Below are 19,472 nucleotides of genomic sequence, written 5' to 3'. Positions count from 1 at the left end.
GTACCGCCGTAACTTCTCTGTTGCTAAAGATTGCATACCACCTGCTAAAACCCCCTCACAACAAGCTCCTGCCAGGCAGAAACAAGAATAGTCGCAGCTAGCCAAGAATACATAGAAGCAATGTAGGGTGGTGGTAACTTTAAATAAGCCCATTTAAACAAAGACCATTTATTTTATAGCAAATTATTTGGGGGAGGAGGACAGATGGAAAGTTTTGATTGGGTCTTTACCTTCTCAAGAAGATAGGACTAAAAATGGGACTAAGTTGGACCAAATTTAGGTTGAGAGCATGAAATGATAACCATGTTCTAGACTGGTCTAGAAAAATCATGGGTAGGGGGGCACTCCTGTATATTCACCCTTCCTTTTTACTTCCTTCCTCCCTTCAGGGCTTGAACTCAAAGCCTGGCTTGTTTGCACATTGTTTTCTACCACTTCAGCCATGCCTCCAGCCTAACTTTTTGCTAACTGGAAACGGAGTCTCTTGGAAGCTTTTCTGCCAAGAAAACTGCTTCAAACTGCAATCCTCCAGCTCTCAGTATAAATGCACAAGCCATTGGTGTCTGGCTGTGTACACTTTTTCTTAACAACTACCCCTAAACTGTTTCCTTCAAGATTTTCTTCTTCATAAGACAAGCAGAAAGATTGTTTTTGCAAACTATTCAAGAGCTCCACCAATTTTCGAAGAGTTTCTCTTAATCCCACAACATTGGAGTCCTTTGAACACTCCTCACCGACCCTCAGCCTCCCTGACTCTCCTCTGACTGTAACTGGTCTAATCTCAGACCCTCACTCGTCCATGGCTGTGTGTCCAGCACTCTCCCACATCCCAGCCACTATCTGCATGCGATACAGCAGCTCTGCATTTCCACTCTGCAAATAACTCACATGGAATTATCATTTGCACCATACGGCAGGGTCTCAACAGTCAGCCAACACAGTCCAACAGACAGTCAGACGGACCCAGCTCTTACGTGCAACGATGCAGAGGGAGACTGAGAGGGCAGGGAACTGATATTAAAGGAAGCCCATTCATTAGCAAACAGTATGTTCCTGCGTGCCAGAGTAACTCTGGAGGGCTCAGCGCCCCAAGAAACAGCCTTGCAGCTCTAGTGCTCTCACCAAGAATCTGCACCACCGGTTCAGGCCAAGCCCTTTAAATCTCAGTTAATCATGGAGAAACTTGGCACGCAAGCCCCAGCCACTCCAGATGCTGGGTCTGGTTGATCTGGAGTCCCAGCCTGAGACTGGGTCACCACTCCCAGCCCCCCTCTACCCCGTTGCAGCCCCCAGGAGCAGCCACACCACCCTGAGCCTAGCGCAGTGCAATCCACAAAGGAGGCAGGCCTACAGGCTAAGGCTCTGGGGCCTTTAAAAGCTCCATGGTTCCTCATCTATAAAACTGTTCAATGATGGTAACTGAAAAAAAACAACAACACAAAACTGTCTGCGTTTCCATCCTTCCTGCAATCCTATCCAGCAGCACAGTCTCCTCCAAATGCCTGAGCCCTCCTGAGCCCACCAGAGACATGTGTTCCTTCCACACCGACACCTACTGCTTTGCACAATTAAATCCACACTCATCCACAGCAGAGTGTACTTAGCAGCACAAGTCCCACTAGTTGGAGGCACTGAGCAATGAAATGAGTGTCTACCCGTGGCCCACTTGCTCTGCCCTATGACCCATGTCTCCCAACAATTAAATAGTCATTTCAGTACAGTACGGTAGTGCAGGCCGAGAATCCCAGCACTCAGAAGGATTGAGTTTGAGGTACGTCGCAAGACTCAAAAAGAGAAAATAGTAAAGAATAGTGATTTTGATATTTCCTCTATGGAGCTCAGAATAACATCTTCAGTTTTTTTAATTAGCAAGTGAAGTATTAGCCTACATATGCACACCTAAGTTGCCAATGCAGATAATATATCCACAGGCAGAAATACACACGTTTCAAACCCCAGAAACCTCAACTGAGTCTGCCACTATGTTTTAGAACCAGGTGACATAGTGACATAGTACCTGAAGGACTGCCCTCCTTCTGCCACCCTAAGCAGGTCTCCACAAGCTCTGTGGTCACTACATGGGTAGAACACAACCCAGACCCCAGCAAAACCTAGCCAGGTCCATGTTCCCCATATGTCCATGGCCACCAGCTCAACCACTAGAACCTCCCCACGCCCTGCTGCCCTGTGGGCCTCCTCTCCTGCAGTGTGGAGAGCACCCCCAACGATTCCCAGAAACAAAGAACACCCTGCCAGGCAGGAGCCTCACAGGTCCAGCTGTCATTCTGTGCAGGCTTTCACTCTAGAAAAACAGATCTACCTATAAAAGCACAGAATCCATGGATTCCCCTGTGGAGAAGCTATTTCCAGCTTCTCCCACACTTGTTTCGAAAACAACCAAATTAGAATTTCTCTTTTTCTGTAGAGTAACAAGAAATTTTTGTTGTTTTGTTTTTCCTTGGTACAGATCCTGGGACTTGAACTTGGGGCTGGGGGCTGTCCCTGAGTTTTTTTTCTTTTTTTCCCCTCATGGCTAGCCTTCTACCACTTTAGCCACACGACTTCTGGTTCTTTTGGTGGTTAATTGGAGATCAGAGTTTCATGGTTTCGAACTACGATCCATAGTAGCTCCTAAGGAGCTTTTTAAATAGAGCACAGTGGAAGCTGGCTGCCAATGACTCACGCCTGTAATCCTAGCTACATAGGAGGTTGAGATCTGAGGATTGTGGTTTAAAGCCTGGCCAGGCAATAAAGTCCAGTGAGATTCTTATCTTCAGAAATGGCATGGTGGCCCAAGTGGTAGAGCTCTAGCCTTGAGCATAAAGAGGCTCAGGAACAATACACAGGCCCTGAGTTCAAGCACCAGGATCAGTACAAAAATTGGTTTTTGAAGGAGCACAGTTGATATTTTCTTCATAAGGTGAGTAGGTATAAATTCTCATTCCCTCTCTTTCCTCTGCCTCCCTCTCCCCCTTTACACCCCTCTCCCCTTTCCCCTCTTTCTCTCTCCTCTTTTTCTCTCTCTCCTTCTTCCTCCCTTTCCCTCTCCTCCCTGCTCTGTCTGATTCCTTAAAGGACAAATAATCTAAAACCTAAATGTTCACCTTTAAGTTTTAGACAGATGGCCATCCCTTCTTACTGAATAAAATGAAACCATGTAGAATAAATACACTTCTGAGCTGGAGACAGAGGTGGAGCAGGGCCATTCAATAGAGAGAAACTCTCATGGATCACGTGATGACGGAGTGCCCAGAGCAGTGTTAACTCAGTGGTGCTCATCTTTAGCCCCACCCCTACCCACCAGATCTTTCCAAACTATACCATAATGTCTTCCCCTCACCTTTTGGCCTCTAAGCCTGCCCTGCATATGGCAGCTAAGGGGACTTCACTGTCATTTTCATGCTACAAAATACCTCACAGGCTAAGATTTGCCATCTCCTTATCAGACACAGTTACCAAACAATGACTGATAAAGAACACTTAGCCTCGGACCAAAATGGCAGCCACCTTAATAACCAAGCAGACACTCAGTAACAGACCGGTGAAAGCTTTACTGTCGACATCGTCAGATGAAAGTGTCTATGTCTAGACTCCAGATGGGGCGTACACTTCCAGAGCCTCATTTCATGTAACCATTATAAACAAGGATTTTCTGCTCTGTCCAAGCTTTCTTTTTCCTACTCTGTCTACACTTGTTTTTTTTCCCTAGCTGTCCATGATATAAGAGGCTGACATTGTTCACATTCACCTTGAAGTATCCAGACTCGTTTCTGAAGACTGCTTTAAATGTCTGACTCTGAGCAAGAAAGATATCATAACCCATAACAGCATGATGGTACACAGGAAGATGGAGACCAATTCATCCATTCATTGAGCACTCCACAGTTCATCTGTGGGTGAGGGGTGACGGGGGAGAGGGAAAGGGGTAGGTCAGGGCTCATTCAGTAGTTCTGTTACAATAAATCCACTGACATTGAGGTTACTTGGGCAAAAACAGGAAAGCTCATTGACACCTGTACCCACCTCCATAGTGTCTGCCTACTTGTCTGGGTATGGTTGGATGAGTGGGTTTTTTTCAGCCCTGGGTTTTTTTTTTTTTTTTGCCAGTTCTGGGGCTTGAACTCAGGGCCTGGACACTGTCCCTGAGTTTTTTGCTCAAGGCTAGCACTCTACCACTTGGGCCACAGTGCCACTTCTGGCTTTTTCTATGTATGTGGTGCTGGTGAATTGAACCCAGGCTTCATGCATGTTAGGCAAGCCTCTACTGCTGAGCTACATTCAGCCTAGAGACCTAGGGATTCTAATGAGCAGGGCAATTGGTCCCACTAGGCCAAGTCACCCCTCCCCTCATGTCCTGCCCAGTTCAAGGGTGACACTCTCTTACTCATCTTAGTCTCCTCTATCAGCACTCTCAGGATGGAAATGCTCATCATCAGCCCTTGAGTAATAAGCTGCATGAGGTTCTTGCATGGTGCAGTGAGTAAAGGCAGGTGGCTACTGAGCTCGGGGAAGCCGGGGAAAGCCCAGCCCATTTCTAAGCATAAGCAGGTGGACGAAATACAGAATACATGTGATGAGCAAAGACCTACTTCTATTGTTCCTGGAAGCAACATACCAACTTAAAGAGCAGGAAGAACTTGCTAAACATCAGGGCCAACCATCTCTCTGCTCATAGAAAAACCGATGTTCTCTGTGGATCTACTTTTCCCTAAGTGAGTCCCCCTTCCTGACTGCCAGTTAGGTCATTGGAAGGGGTAGAAAGTGGCATAGACACACAGAGCTCAACTCTACAGGTGTTAGGTAAGCTGAGGTCATGATGATTCCTCGTCAGTCCAATTATGGTTTTGTTTAATCATAAAAATGAAATTTTAGTGTAGCTTGAAGATACCCATAGGCTTATACTTTACTTTTGCACTTGTGTGTTTTGCCCAGTGACCCACCTCCCCCCCGCAGCTGGGCTGTTTTGGAGACCACAGTGTCATTCCCTTTCAGGTATCCCTAAGTCAGGGACCCAGCTTAGCACAGAGTACGTACCCAATCAAGACTGTTAGAATAGCATATTAACAATTCTCCCTCAGGTGGGAATTTTTTCCCCAAAAGCTTTTACTTACTTTCCAAAGTTCTTACTTAATGCTTTCTAATATTAATGATCATTAGTGGAGAGAGAGAGAGAGAGAGAGAGAGAGAGAGAGAGTGTGTGTGTGTGTGTGTGTGTGTACTGAGGCTTGAACTCATGGCCTTGGATACTGTTCCTTACCTATTCCCTCAATGTTGGTGCTCTACCACTTGAGCCACATTTCCACTTCTGGCTTTTTGCTAGTTAATTTATAAAGATAGAGTCTCATGGACTTTGCTGTCTGAGCTGGCTTTGAATCACAATCCTTACATCTCAGTCTCCTGTGTAGTTAGGATTGCAGGCATTAGCCACCAGTGTCTGTCTCTAACAGTTTTAAGCTGTTGAGGGTCATAGCCTCCTGACCTTGTTCAGGAGGTTTAAGGTAGCATTGTGAACTGTGAACCTGAAGTCCAAGATTCCCAATAATCCTTTAACAGAAATCAAATCAGTAACAGAGCCCACCGTTGGAGCCTAGCAGATGATAAACATGGCATTCTAAGGCAAAATGGCCTCAGTGATACATGCTTGGTCTTATTCCCACAGACCTCAAGCTTCATCTGACTGCAAAGGTGGCCATGAACTCGAGTGTGGCCCTCACTTCCTCTCATCACCAGAAACTTGTTAGAGTACAGAAATCTCAGAGGAGAGCTCTGGGATCTGACAGGTCAGTGACACATGGGCTGTGCTGGGTCACTAGACTGGGCAGAGCCAGTCACACCAACACCCACCAGGCCTCTGGGCAAAGGGCAGCCAGTTGGCTTCCCTCCTGCATGGAAAAACTCCTCCCTGCCCAGCTAACTCACCTGAAGCCAGATACACACCAGGATATGGAGTCACAGAGTCATTCCTCATAAAGCAAGGAAAACAGAGTTGTTTTATAAAAAGGAGTGGTTAGGGTTTTTTTTTAAAGACCCAAAACAAACAAACAAATAAAAAAGCACAACATACTGATTTTAAGTCTAGCTATTTTAACCTCTCCTGCTGATAAATCAGATAAAAATTAAGTTAAACTCAATACGCCAAGGGTGATCCACTTGTTTAAATAAGATCTGTTTCTACATTGTTCTAGGAGGGTCAAGAAAGAGAGACTAAATGTTTGCAGAGACTACAAAAGCCCTTGGCTTTTGTTCATTCTTGTTTTAAGGCTTTTTATCAGACTTGCCAAATTCTGGAAAACTAAGGTTGAGGCTGCTGAGCTGTGTTAGCTAGATCTATTAACTGGCCAGTATTCACCTGCACAGCCCACATTTCTACGTAGCGCTGCTAACAAAACCCCATCATGTCAGTGGAAGTTCCGAAATTCCCTCCAAGGCCAAGTTCAAGCTCCTTTGAGAAGAGAATCAAGAAGAGGCCAGGGAACACACAGACTTGACTACCTGGCCACTAGGAATGCACCTGGTCAGTCTCCCAGGACATTTTTGAAGATGAAGAAATCCAGAAGCCAGCCCAGGGCAAACTGGCTGAATGACAGACAATGCTGCATTCAAAACTCACAGCTCAGCCTCATCTGGGGCACCTCCAGTGGGCCGTGTGCAGAGAAGCTGGACCAGGGAGAAGAAGGTTTCCAACAGTCAGGATCTGGAAAGAATTTGCAAGGCTGATATGAGAACTAACACTCCTCTTGCTGGAGAATATACTAGATGGGAATCTAGTATAAATCACGAGCGGGGGCCAAGCCAGGACAGGGTGAAGATGGGAAGGAAACATTAAAATGGGGAAAAAAATACTTAAAAAGACTAGCTTCTCAGGCACTGGTGGCTCATGCCTGTAATTCTAGCTACTCAGGAGTCTGAGATCTGAGGATTGTGGTTCAAAGTCTGCCCAGACATTTAAGTCCATGAGATTCTTTACTAACCAGTAAAAAGCTGGAAGTGGAGCTGTGGCCAAGTGGTAGAGTGCTAGCCTTGAGCACAAAAGCTCAGGGACAGTGCCCAAGTTCTGAGATCAAGCCCCAGGACCAACACATCACTGGTATGTTTTTGAGTAGGCATCAAGATTCAAGAACCAATCTGAGTGTTCCATGTAAACGCTAGGGAAGCCGGCCAGGAAGGGCATCTGAGTATCTCTGGACTGGATATTTAGACTAGAAAAGACCAGACATGGAATAAGCAAGGGAGAAACTCAAAAGAAAGACAAGAGTTGGACCTGCAAGAGGTTCCCAGACCAAGGGTGTGAGTTTCCAGGGAATAAATCAGAGAAGGCTTCTCACCAGTGCACCTTCCCTTCCCAGAGGGAACAGAATAGGGCACAAATTAGGCCAAGGCATAAGAGGAATTCCACAAGGCAAAACCAGTCCCAGGGAAGGAGTGTGGCAAAAGCCAGGGGACAGATGATAGACTCCCAATCAGATTGTTGGGTTGGCTCCAGGAACCAGAGAGACATCCTCCAGGGCAGGAGGCCACGGACTAAGGCCAACACAGGAGGAGCTGGCGTCCAAGTGCAAAGGGTGCAATGCAGTCTGGTGCTAGACCTAAGGAGGCCTAGAAACACCTGAAAGGTGCAGGGGAGAGGGAATGGCAACCCAGAAACGGCTATGAGCTACGACAGCTAGGCCTTCTCAGCTCCAGTCTTCTTGGGAGCTGGTTCTATCCTGTACCTGCCTCCTGTCCACTCCCAATGGGCTCTCTTAGACATCACAGCCAGACAATGAATTGCTGTTTTGGGGACATCACCCTTCTGTCTTTCCCACATGAGGGACAGTCACTGGAAGAATGCATTTATATGCTAAAGACTTCCTCAGCCCGATACATATTTATATTTCATCAGGTGCCCAACCCTATGGGGTTTGTGGCCCAAAGATGGAAGGTGTAGGAAAGAAAGAAAGAAAGCCAAACTCTGCCTGGCAGTGAGTGAGTACCCCTCCCCACCAGGGAAGAGGGTCCAGGTCCAGGGGAACTAATTTAATTAGAGCCAGCGGGGAGCCAGTCCAGCTGAGGGACCTTTAGGAAGCTGCTCTCCTAAAAGGACACTGGCATTAACTGCTCCCCTGAGTCTCTCCCCTTGGTTTCCAGCCTGACCTTTCTCTGTTCTAAAGGGCCTTCAGCAGCCATGGAATTGGACAGCTCGGAAACAGCATGCGATTATTCATAGCAAATATGAGATTGATGGAGTTTTGTAAATCTTTATTTTTCCAAGAGTCTTTCAGACGAACTGGATCCACACCGAGCAGCAGCTTACAGTAACAGAAACCGATGCTTCTTTCTTGTCTATACCTGGATTATCCGATTTGGATCTAGAGGCTTTTATTTTACATGCTAGGAACCCCATTTTATTTTTAAATTTTGAATTTTTACATTAACTTACTTTGTTATTATAAAAATGATGTACAGAGGCATTATAATTACATGAGTCAGGTAATGACTTCCTTTCTAGTGTTTTCCATTCCCTCACTCTCTCCCAGTCTCTCCCTCCCATCTCTACCCATGAGTTGCAGAGTTTACTTTCATCCATGTCCAGTGAGCTCCACTGCTGCACTTTTTCACCCTTTCTAAGCCCTTGAGTTCTCTACACTTCCCGACTCCTTCCCAGGGATATACACTTGAATATAACATATATAAAGTAAATACAGCATCATCAAAAATTTTTTTTTGAAAAGGAGAGACTTGTTTCCATAACTTGGAGTTGGTTTCGATGTATGTATTTCTCTCACAACAAATCAAAGGAAGGTTGGACAAATGGGATCGCATGAAACTGCAGAGCTTCTGCCTAGCAACGGACATAGCTAACAAGATTAATAGAAAGCCCACGGATTGGGAGAAGATCTTCACCAGCCATACAACAGACAAGGGTCTCATATCTAAAATACACTTAGAACTCAAAAAATTAAGTCCCCCAACAACAAATCCTCAAAGAAACAACTACTCAATTAATAAATGGGCTAAAGACTTAAAGAGAGACCTCTGAAGAGGAGATAAGAATGTCCAATAGATATATGAAGAAATGCTCAATTTCTCTGGCCATAAAAGAAATGCAAATCTAAACAACATTGAGATCCACCTCACCCCAGTTAGAATGGCTATAATCAAGAACTCTAATAACAACAGATGTTGGAGTGGATGTGGCCAAAAGGGAACCCTACTGCATTGTTTGTGGGAGTGTAAACGTGTTCAACCACTTTGGAAAACAGTAGGGAGGTTCCTCAAAAGACTACACATAGGGCTGGGAAATTGGTTCAGTGGTAGAGTGCTTTCCTTGCATGCATGAGGCCCTGGGTTCAATTCCTCAGCAGAAAAAAGCCGGAAGTGGAGTTGTGGCTCAAGTGGTAGAGCACTAGCCTTGAGCTGAAGGGCTGAGGGACAGTGCTCAGGCCCAGAGTTCAAGCCCAGGTCTGGCAAAAAAAAAAAAAAAAAGGACTATACACAGAGCTCCTATGACCCAGCAATCCCACTTCTGGGCATTTACCCCAACGATCACAAACAAGGCCATACTAAAGCTACCAGCACAAATATGTTTATCGCAGCATTATTCACCATAGCTAAGATATGGAACTAACCCAGATGCCCCTCAGTAGATGAATGGATCAAGAAAATGTGGTATATATACACAATGGAATTCTATGCCTCCATCAGAAAGAATGACACTGGCCCCATTTGTTAGCAAATGGAAAGATTTGGAAAAAATTGTATTAAGTGAAGTAAGCTAGACCCAAAGAGACACTGGTCCCATGGTTTCCCAAGCATCTTGAATATACATTTTTCTAATTTGGGGAGGGGAAGGGAAATAACAAAATGCTGAAATGAGGATATAGGTTGACCCACTGTAACAATGAGATGTACAAGACACTATGTTGAAAATGAACTTTACAACTTGGGGGGAGAGGGGAGGGAGGTATTGGGGAGGAAGGAGGGAAGGGGAAATACAAGGGAGGGGGTAGAAAATTTACTCATAACCTTACTCATGTAACTGTAACCCCTCTGTACAGTATCTTACAATAAAATTTAAAAAAAATGTGCTTCTCCCATGCTTGGCCACCCATGCTTACTGCCTTTGTCAAAAGCTGAACAAGGACTAGACACAGCTTCATTACTGGCTTCAGGGGTTAAGAGATGGCCTAGGTGACCAAATCCTGGTTCAAAAGAAAAATGAAGAACTGGCAGCATCCTCCTCTACCTTAATCCCAACTGTAACTGTGCCACCTGCTCTGAGAATCTATCCTCGGCATTTTCAAAATTCCTGGAACATTTGATATATTGACCACATTTGGAAATATTCATGTCAAAATTCATGTAAGCTGGAACATCTTATTATCATTATATTTTACATTCAGCCATTCTGGCCACAGGAACCTTGAAGACAGATAACTGTTTCCTGCTATGAAATACCTCCAGTGACAAGTGTGTTAGCTAACACAGCAGGTATTTAATAAACCCTTAAACATAGCATGAACAATTCTGTAACCACAGCTAGTTCAGGAGGGGCAAGGATGGAACTCAACATTCCCAGGGAGTCATATTCCTATTTAAAATTTCAAGACCCTCCTCAAACCAGGTCCAAATCCCAAACCACACCTTTAAACATCATCTGGGATATTGGTGTTCAAATTTCTTCTAAGCAGTTAAATGCTTCTTTTCAAAAAAGTAAATCTGAAACCAAATCCCAAGATATAGAAGATTGAAATTCCAAACTTTATAAGTGTTCTGTTTACTTCTAACTCAATTACTGTTGGCCAAGTGAGCTATGTTGATCATAGAAACAGACTCGGAAGGGATGGATGACATTTCTAGTCTAACGTCAACCTCGGCATCTCATTTGGGTTTTGTGGTACTGCTTGTACAGTATGGGTATAATCCTCATTGGCAGAGAAAAGCAGGTGTCTATGGTAACACTGCCATTTTTACACATCTCAGGACCCATTTAATAGACTCAGCAGGTGAAGCTTAATTACATAAAAGCTACTTATTCTGGCAGTATGAGTTAATTAGTGCATAGTTAAATAATTAATGCACAAGTCACATGAACATTAGGTTTTGCTATAGCGCGCGCGCGCACACACACACACACACACTATATATATATATATATATATATATATTTTCCTGTATATTTTACACTGTAAGCTGGGCAGGTGGTTCACACCTGAAATCTTAGTTTCTTAGGAGACTGAGAGCTGAGGATCACTGTTCAAAGCTAGCGTGGGCAGGAAAGTTGGTGGGACTCTCTACATCACCAAAAATCCAGAAGTGGAGCTGTGGTGGCTCAAGTGGTAAAATGCCAGCCTGGAGTGAGAATGCTAACAGATCATGCCCAGGCCCCAAATTCAAGCCCTAGTACTTGTGAAAAAATCAAAAGCCAATTTGCATACAACTATACATATGTGTATTTTACATAATACATGCATGTTATATAGTAAAACTTAAAATGTTAAACAGCTACCTCCTATGACCAACAATTCCACTCCTAGACATAATAGGAATGGAAATGTATGTTCCACACAAAACCTTAGCACATAAAGGTTCACAGCAGCACTATTCACAATAGCCAACAGGTAAAAGCTCAAATATTCACCATGCAAAGGGATGAAGTACTGGTACCTGCTTGAAACATTATACAAGCCTTGAAAACATCACACTACACCAAAGCAGCCAGTCACAGGAGACTACACAGCATATGGTTCCATTTACGTGAAATGTCCAGAAAAGGCAAACCCACAAGAAAGCAGATTACTGGCTGCATTGAGTAAGGAAGGGAGAGAAGGAGGAAGGGGAATGACTGCCAATGACCGTGGGGCTTCTTCAGGAGGTGATGAAAACTTTCTAAAATGAGACAGTGGTGATAATTGTACAACACTGTGACTTCACTAGACACCACTCAACAGTCTATTTTGAACAGATGGCATGTGAATTATATCTCAATAAAGCTGTTAAAATATTTACAAATGATATATAGAAACTATGTGTGTAGAATATATGTGTGTGTGTGTGTGTGTGTGTGTGTGTTGAGAAAAACAGTCAGTGGGAAGGAATCAAACATTTGTAGAACTTCCAGAGCCCTGGCTGCAATGCCAGCCCCCCTCTGAAAAGTATATGTGGCTTCATCTCTTCTTACCTAGGCTACAAAGAGTAGGAAGGTTGGACAACACACTCAGGTCAGACAGTGAGGGCACAAACACTAAAGACTAGGTGATCGTTTTTCTAGTTTATCCCTTTTTTAAGAACATGGGTTTGGCTGGGGAACTAAAGGCTCATGCCTGCAATCCTAGCTTCTGAGACCTAGAGGAAACTAAGACCTGGAGGGTTACAAGTTCAAAGTTATCCCAGAAACAGTGAGAAGTGTAAAATAGGAGAACAGTGGTTCAGGTTGGCCCCTAAGGCAAAAAAGCAAGATCTTATCATGAATATCAGAGTACAACAGGTTGGAGGTGTGCTTCAAGCAATAATGTGAAGTTCTGAGTTCAACACCCCAGTACTGAAAAAAAAAGTGGGTTCAATCTTTCTTGTGGGTGGTTGTTTCCAGACCTTGCAGGAGGCACCAGAGGTGGGCAGACCCTCAACAGAGCAGGGCCAGGTGGTTACATGTGCACAGCTCACAGATCCCTACTGAATGCCCAAACCTCTTCTGCAACCAAGAGGCCATCCACTTTGCCTTGATTCCTGCCCTTCTATCCTTTTTCACTCTGCACCCTTCCTGAGCAAACAGGAAGGGGACTCAGGATTTCATTCTCTAGCTCCCTTTCCTGGCCTCTGTGAGAGACACTCCCCATGACTTTCCTTCTTGATAACGACTCTGGTTTTTCAGGATGCACCCACTAGCACCTTTAGGAATCTACGGAGGGGGCAAAGGAAGATAGTACACAACCCAGAATGCTTTGTCAGCGTCTGCAGGGCATTTTAATTTTTAACATCTCACCTAGAGCCTTTTGAAGACATATTATTAGTGCAACTGCCTCACCGTATACATAATTAGCAACCGCAGTCTAATTACCAGGCCGTTCAAGAAAGTCAGTCTTCAGCAAGAGACCTAGGCCCCAAGCCATGTGAATAGTCTCTTAGATTTCATGTGGATTCTGCTGGTTGGCCTTCCTAGCCCATCTCATAGGGCTGAGAGGCCATTTTATGTTGGCCCTTTGGTGTGATACCACGTGGTTGGAGACAGAATACATTCTTAATGACTAGGAAGGGTGTGGGATAGACATACCGTTTTTAAACCCATGTTTTCAGAAAGGAACAAACTAAAATGAATGCAATCTGCCGGCACTGGTGGCTCACATCTGTAATCCTAGGGACTTAGGAGGCTGAGATGTGAGGATTGTGATTCAAAACCAGACTGGACAAGAAAGTCCATGAGACTCTTCTCTCCAACCTATGACTCAAAAAAAGAAAAAAAAAAAAAGAGAAAAAAGCTAGAAGTAGGGCTGTGGCTTAAGTGGTTGAGTGTTAACCTTGAACAAAATGCAGCTCAGGGGAGTGCCCAGGTACTAAGTTCAAGTCCTAGCTAGCGCGCACGTGCGCACGCGCGCACGCACACACACACATACACACACACAGAGCAATCCATAACTACACTGTCCTTAAGGTGTTTAGTGATGTTGTTTTTTTTATGGTGAGATCCTGCAACAGGGCTTCTGGACCTCCTAGGGGCCCTGGGAACGTTCAATGTGCAGTGTGCATGTGTGTGCCCACGTGTGCATTTCCTTCCCTATTTCCTGGATGAAATCCTCCCTAGAGAGAGGAGACACCACTGTTATTCTGCAGTGTGGCTTCCCCAGGGGTGGTGACAGGGCTCCAGAGTGAAACGACTCCACGTGACAAGCAAGCTGTCACAGTTACCATTATCACTATCGTCACCAAAGACTCTGATGTTCAATCATGGGTCTTGAGAAGTGGAAGACATGGCCCCCTTCTAGGTAGCTCCTGACCTAGTATGAAAACAAGGCAAGCCCAGACACAGGTAAACCACTCAGAAGAAACCCTGCCCACCAAGCCCTCCAGAGGCAAGAGAGCTGGTGTGGCAGAAAGGGAACTTCGGTGTGTGGTCAGACATTTCTTCTTTACATGAAAGGCTCAGAACAGATCAAAATCAAGCAGGCAGAGGCTGGGCGCTGGTGGCTCATACTTGTAATTCTAGCTACTCAGAGGACTGAGAGCTGAAGGACCACAATTCAAAGACAGTCTGGGCAGAAAAGTCTATGAGATTTCAACTCCAATTAATCAGCAAAAAGGAGGAAGAAGAGGTATGGCTCAAGGGGTAGAGCAAGCTGTGAGCAAGCTTGACTACAAGTGAGAAGGCTTGAGTTCAAATCCCAGAAAAAATAAGGCAAGCCCAGGTCACACACTTGTATTAATTTGGGGGGACAATATGTACTAAGGCCTTCACAGATACCTTTGTGTTAGGTTCTTACTATTTCAGTGAGTCTTATTCTGACTCCCACTTTGTATCTGGACAAACTTGAGTTCTAACATGGTACATAATTTGTCCAAAGCTTTAGACCCAAGAGATGGTGGATGGATGAGGCTAAGTCTGAGGACCCATTTTTTTTTTTCTCTTTGAGACTCTGACTTCTAATTAACAATCAAAAAGCCAGAAGTGGAGCTGTAACTTAAGTAGTAGAGCATTAGCCTTGAGTAAGAAAATGCTCAGAGACAGCACTCAGGTCTCGAGTTAAAGCCCCAGGACTGGTAGATGCATGTAGGCATGCATGCATGTAAAACACACACACACACACACACACACACACACACACACACACACACACACACACTCACAGAGATCACATTCTTAGTTGGGTGTGATGGCTTAAGCCTGTCATCCTAGCTACTTGGGAAGCAGAGATTTTGGGATCATGGTTTGAGATCCGCCCTGGGCATAAAAGTTCACAAGACTCTCTTGTGACAAGCACTCATCATTCCAGCTATGGGGGGAGCACAATGCTGGATGCAAGTAGTGCACACCTGTCAGCCCTGTGACAAGAGGAAGAACAAATAGTTGGATCAAAGCCTAGAATATCATAGGTGAGACCGTACCTTGAAAGTAACCAATGCAAAAAGGCACTAGAGGTATGGCTTCAAAGTGGGAGAGCATCTGTCCAGCAAGTACAAGGTCTCTAGTATTAATACCCTACCCTAAAAAAGCATGTTTGTTTGTTTTACATGTAAACCTACAGAGATAGCAGCTCACTGCATGGTGAAGAAATGAAGGTGTCTTTCAGATGAAGAGAGTTAGTAGAGACAGGGCTGCTTGTCTGAAGACCGTGGCTACACCCATGTCCAAGCAGGAGACAGCTGCTTAAACTCCCTCTCCCCACCCCTGACCCAAGAGCTAGCTCCAGCTATAAAAAAAACCCTCAATTTTCCTTCTTTTTAATGGACATCTAAAATGTATACTTATTTATGGGGTGTCCTGCAATAATTGGATAGATGTATCCAACGTGTAATGATCAAATCAGGGTAATTAGCATTTCCAAAGCTTCAAACATTAGGCTTTCCAAAGGACCCCGGGGGAGGGGGGGCGGGGGGTGGGACCTCTGTAGGTCACACACCCCCTTCAAGGCCTTTCAGGACTTACTTCAGACACGGGCACCAGTGGCCTTGCGGGTGCCCTGCCAGTCCTTTCAAAGTCTCAACAGTTCTACTCAAGTTGGTTTCAAAAGAAGTGAAGCTCTTTTAACCTCAACTTCAAAGCCTATTTTCCAGTGAAAGTTATTTTTGCTAAAGAAACAAAACAAAAAGCTTTACCCCTACGAGGAGGAGGAATGATTTGGGTTTTAAAATATAGACTTCAGAACCCTGGGCCGGGCTGGAGGGGGCTCACTCAGAGAACACGAGAAATAACTCTGCACTGCTGGCAGAGGGGCAGCTTCTCTGGAAATAGCTTGAGATTCCACGAGGAATGTGTTTATGCCATCAGTAGATCCAGTCTCCATGTGACTGGGGTCTATGGAGATAATGCGTGCATACGCCTCGAGGAATTCTGCAAGGAAATCCTTACTTACAGAGGGGCTTGGGAAGATCTGAGGAGGGTGCTGAGCAAGCTGGGGCTGGGGCATCTTCTGAGACAGGAGAAGAGGTGGCTGGAGAGTCTCATGTTCTATAACTGCCTTGCCTGAGCCACAGCTTCGCTGCAAACCCAAATTTATTATTACGATACCTTTAATACTCAACATTTTTAACTTTTTTTTTTTGGTGCCAGAACTGGGGGCTTGAACTCAGCGCCTGGACATTGCCCTTAGCTTTTTCATTCAAGGCTGGTGCTCTACCACTTGAGCCACACCTCCACTTCTGTCCTTTTGGGTAGTTACTTGGAGATAAGAGTCTCACAAATTTTCCTGCTCAGTCTGGCTTCCAACCATGATCTTCTCATCTCAGCCTCCTGAGCAGCTAGGATTATAGGCCTGAGCTATGGGCACCTGGTTCATTTTCACCATTTAATCCTCCTTAGGTGCATCCATTGTTGAGCAGCTATCACCAACACTGGTCTTCTAGAACTTTCTAACCTGCATCCAGAGGATGCTAACTTGCCATTTCCCTCCTCTGGGCCCTGTTACATAGGCTGCCTCTGTCAATTCAACCACATTAGACATTTCATCTAAGGGAAATCCCCAGCATCTGCTCATTTCATTTAGCATAGTGTTCAAGGTATCTCCACACTGTAACATGTGTCAGAGCTGCTTTCCTTTTTTAAGGCTGAATGATATTCCATTGTATATGTAGACCTCATTTTGTTTCCATGTATCCATTCTTTAGTGGACACGGGCTGTTTCGACCTTTTTGTTGGAGCACAGGTGCACAAATTCCACACTCACTCTCAGGACAACTGCGATCCACCGCCTCAGCTATCCAAGGTTACCCCAGGTTGGCACCGAGGAGCCGCTGATGTAAAAGGACAGAGGCAGCTCCAGGACTCTACAATCTGGTCTGTTCCCAGGAACAGGGAGCTACCAACTCAGCCTCTCCTTGGTGAAGTGCTGCTTTAAGCATGGGGGTGGCCTGATGACTTCAATCCCTAATGGTCTCTGTGTCCTCTCCACACACGAGTCTTGGGTCATATCCCTAAACACGGGCTCCCATCCCACCAATGAGGTAGAACTACCTGCTGAGGTCCCCAAGGGCTACCTGTGGGCCCCAGGAAACCCTCGCCAGACACCTCCTTCTCCTCACCTTCCTCTCTCGCCTCCCTGCACTCAGACCTCGCACGGGGCCATGGCAGCCGCATGTGGGCAGGCAGAGCCACTGTCACCTCTCTGGGGATGTAGGGAGCACAACAAATAAAGGCCGGATGAATGAATGACTGAACAAACCAAAGTAAAAATAACTATTCAAGTTAGAATAAGTAGCTATGTAACCATGAAAGTTATAGTCAATAGATCTAACCATGATTCTATAGTCCTTCTGAAGGGATAACACTGAAGAGACAGGCATCTGGTAAATAAAAGAGATGCAGAATTCCTAACAGTGCTTGTAAAACACTGGCCCATAGCTAGACCATTCTCCACACAGAGTGTGAAGACGCCCCAGAGGCCAGCCCATCCCAGATCTGGGTCATGTGGCTACATGAGTTTCTAGTCATGCAAGGGAAAGATTCAGGATACCTCCAGAAAAAGGCTGGAAAGTCCTTCCTTCCTTCCTTCCTTCCTCCCTTCCTTCCTCCCTTCCTCTTTCTGGCCCTGTCCCTCAGCTTTTGTGATCAAAGCTAGTACTCCCAGCTTTTGGGCGTTAATTGGAGATAAGTGTCTCATGGACTTTCCTGTTTGGGCTGGCTTTGAACCATAATCCTCAGATCTGAGTAGCTAGGATTATAGGCTCGAGCCACTGGCACCTGGCAAAAACAAAAAACAAAAAACAAAAAAATAGAATTGAAATTACCACTGAGCAAGTATGAAGATATTAAAACATACTACCAGAAGATTAGGAAAATAATTTCCCCTGATAATGATCTTGAGACTGGTTTCATGGTGTGAATCAAGCACAAGGCAGGGGTGATCTGGTTTCTGTCTGCAGCCCCCTGACCTGGCTAAGTGCTTGGGAGAGTGTGGTTTCCACTCCTGGTTTGCTTTACTATGAAAAGGGCCACAGCCAGGGAGTCACATGCAGCGTGGAACCCCAGGACACCTTGGTGTCTGAGGAATGGGGCTCCGTGCCACCTCTCACAGCCACACAAGAACACTCACCACGTACCACCGGATTGAAAAAACCAACTGACAAAACAGCAAAGTACAAAAACAGAATCTCTACAAACACCATAACATGTTAAGGTGTGTTGTATTCATAAACTGATAGGTTGAATTGAAACCTCTTTGTTACAACTACTTAAAGATCATTAGAAACACTATAAATTGAATCTCTATATACACACACCATAAAATATAACTGACAACATGTTCACATGTCCTACACTGAAGTACTGGCTGGACACCTCATGGGGTAGATTTATGGGTCTATGGGTCAGAGGGAGAAAAAATTGTTTTAAATAATTTGCTCATATTATATTACAAGACGGAATATGTGTCTGTGTGTGCACACAGACTATGTGGCATTCTGGGTAGTATTAAAGACTTGATTGGTACCTTTTTTTTTTTTTTTTTTGGTCATGGGGCTTGATCTCTGGGCCTGGGCACTGTTCCTGAGCTCTTCAGCTCAAGGCAAGTGCTCTACCACTTGAGCCACGGTGCCACTTCCGGTTTTCTGGTGGTTTATTGGAGATAAGAGTCTTATCTGCAGGCTGGCTTTGACCTCAATCCTCAGATCTCAGCCTTCTGAGTGGCTAGGATTACAGGTGTGAGCCACCAGTGCCTGGCTGGTAAGTAACACTTTAAAATATAACAGGTAGTCATTGCAAACAAGGGAAACCATGGGATCTATGTTTCTTTGGGCCTGGCTTACTTCACTTAATTTTTTCCAAGGCTTTCCATTTCCTAACAAATGAGGCAATGTCATTCTGACAGAGGCATAAAATTCTATTGTGTGTGTGTGCACGTACACACACACACACACATACACACACACACACACATTTTCTTGATCCATTCATCTACTGAGGGGCATCTGGGTTGGTTCCATATCTTAGATATGGTAAATAATACTGCAATAAACATGGTTGTGCTGATAGCTTTGGTATGACTTGTTTGTGATCATTTGGGTAAATGCCCAAAAGTGGAATTGCTGGGTCATAAGGAAGCTCTATGTGGAATCTTTTGAGGAACCTCCATACTGCTTTCCAGAATGGTTAAACAAGTTTACACTCCTATCAACAATGCAGTAGGGTTCCCTTTTGGCCACATCCCCTCCAGCATCTGTTGTTACTAGATTTCTTGATTATAGCCATTCTAACTGGGGAGGTGGAATCTCAATGTTGTCTTGATTTGTATTTCTTTTATAGCTAGAGAAGTTGAGCATTTCTTTATGTGTCTATTGGCCATTCTTAT

General features: G+C 44.8%; 1 protein-coding gene across 2 annotated transcripts in view; it reads right to left on the bottom strand.

Moving 5' to 3' along the window:
- The window catches only part of Cables1 (Cdk5 and Abl enzyme substrate 1), a 94,687-nt gene that overhangs the window by 54,551 nt on the left and 20,664 nt on the right, over positions 1–19,472 (bottom strand). The window lies entirely within an intron of this gene.

Source organism: Dipodomys spectabilis, unplaced genomic scaffold (genome assembly GCF_019054845.1).
Source record: "Dipodomys spectabilis isolate Male_0828 unplaced genomic scaffold, ASM1905484v1 ptg000024l, whole genome shotgun sequence".
In the NCBI taxonomy this organism is placed as follows: domain Eukaryota; kingdom Metazoa; phylum Chordata; class Mammalia; order Rodentia; family Heteromyidae; genus Dipodomys; species Dipodomys spectabilis.
Note: the sequence above shows the minus strand (reverse complement) of the source record. Positions and strands in the feature narration are given on the sequence as shown.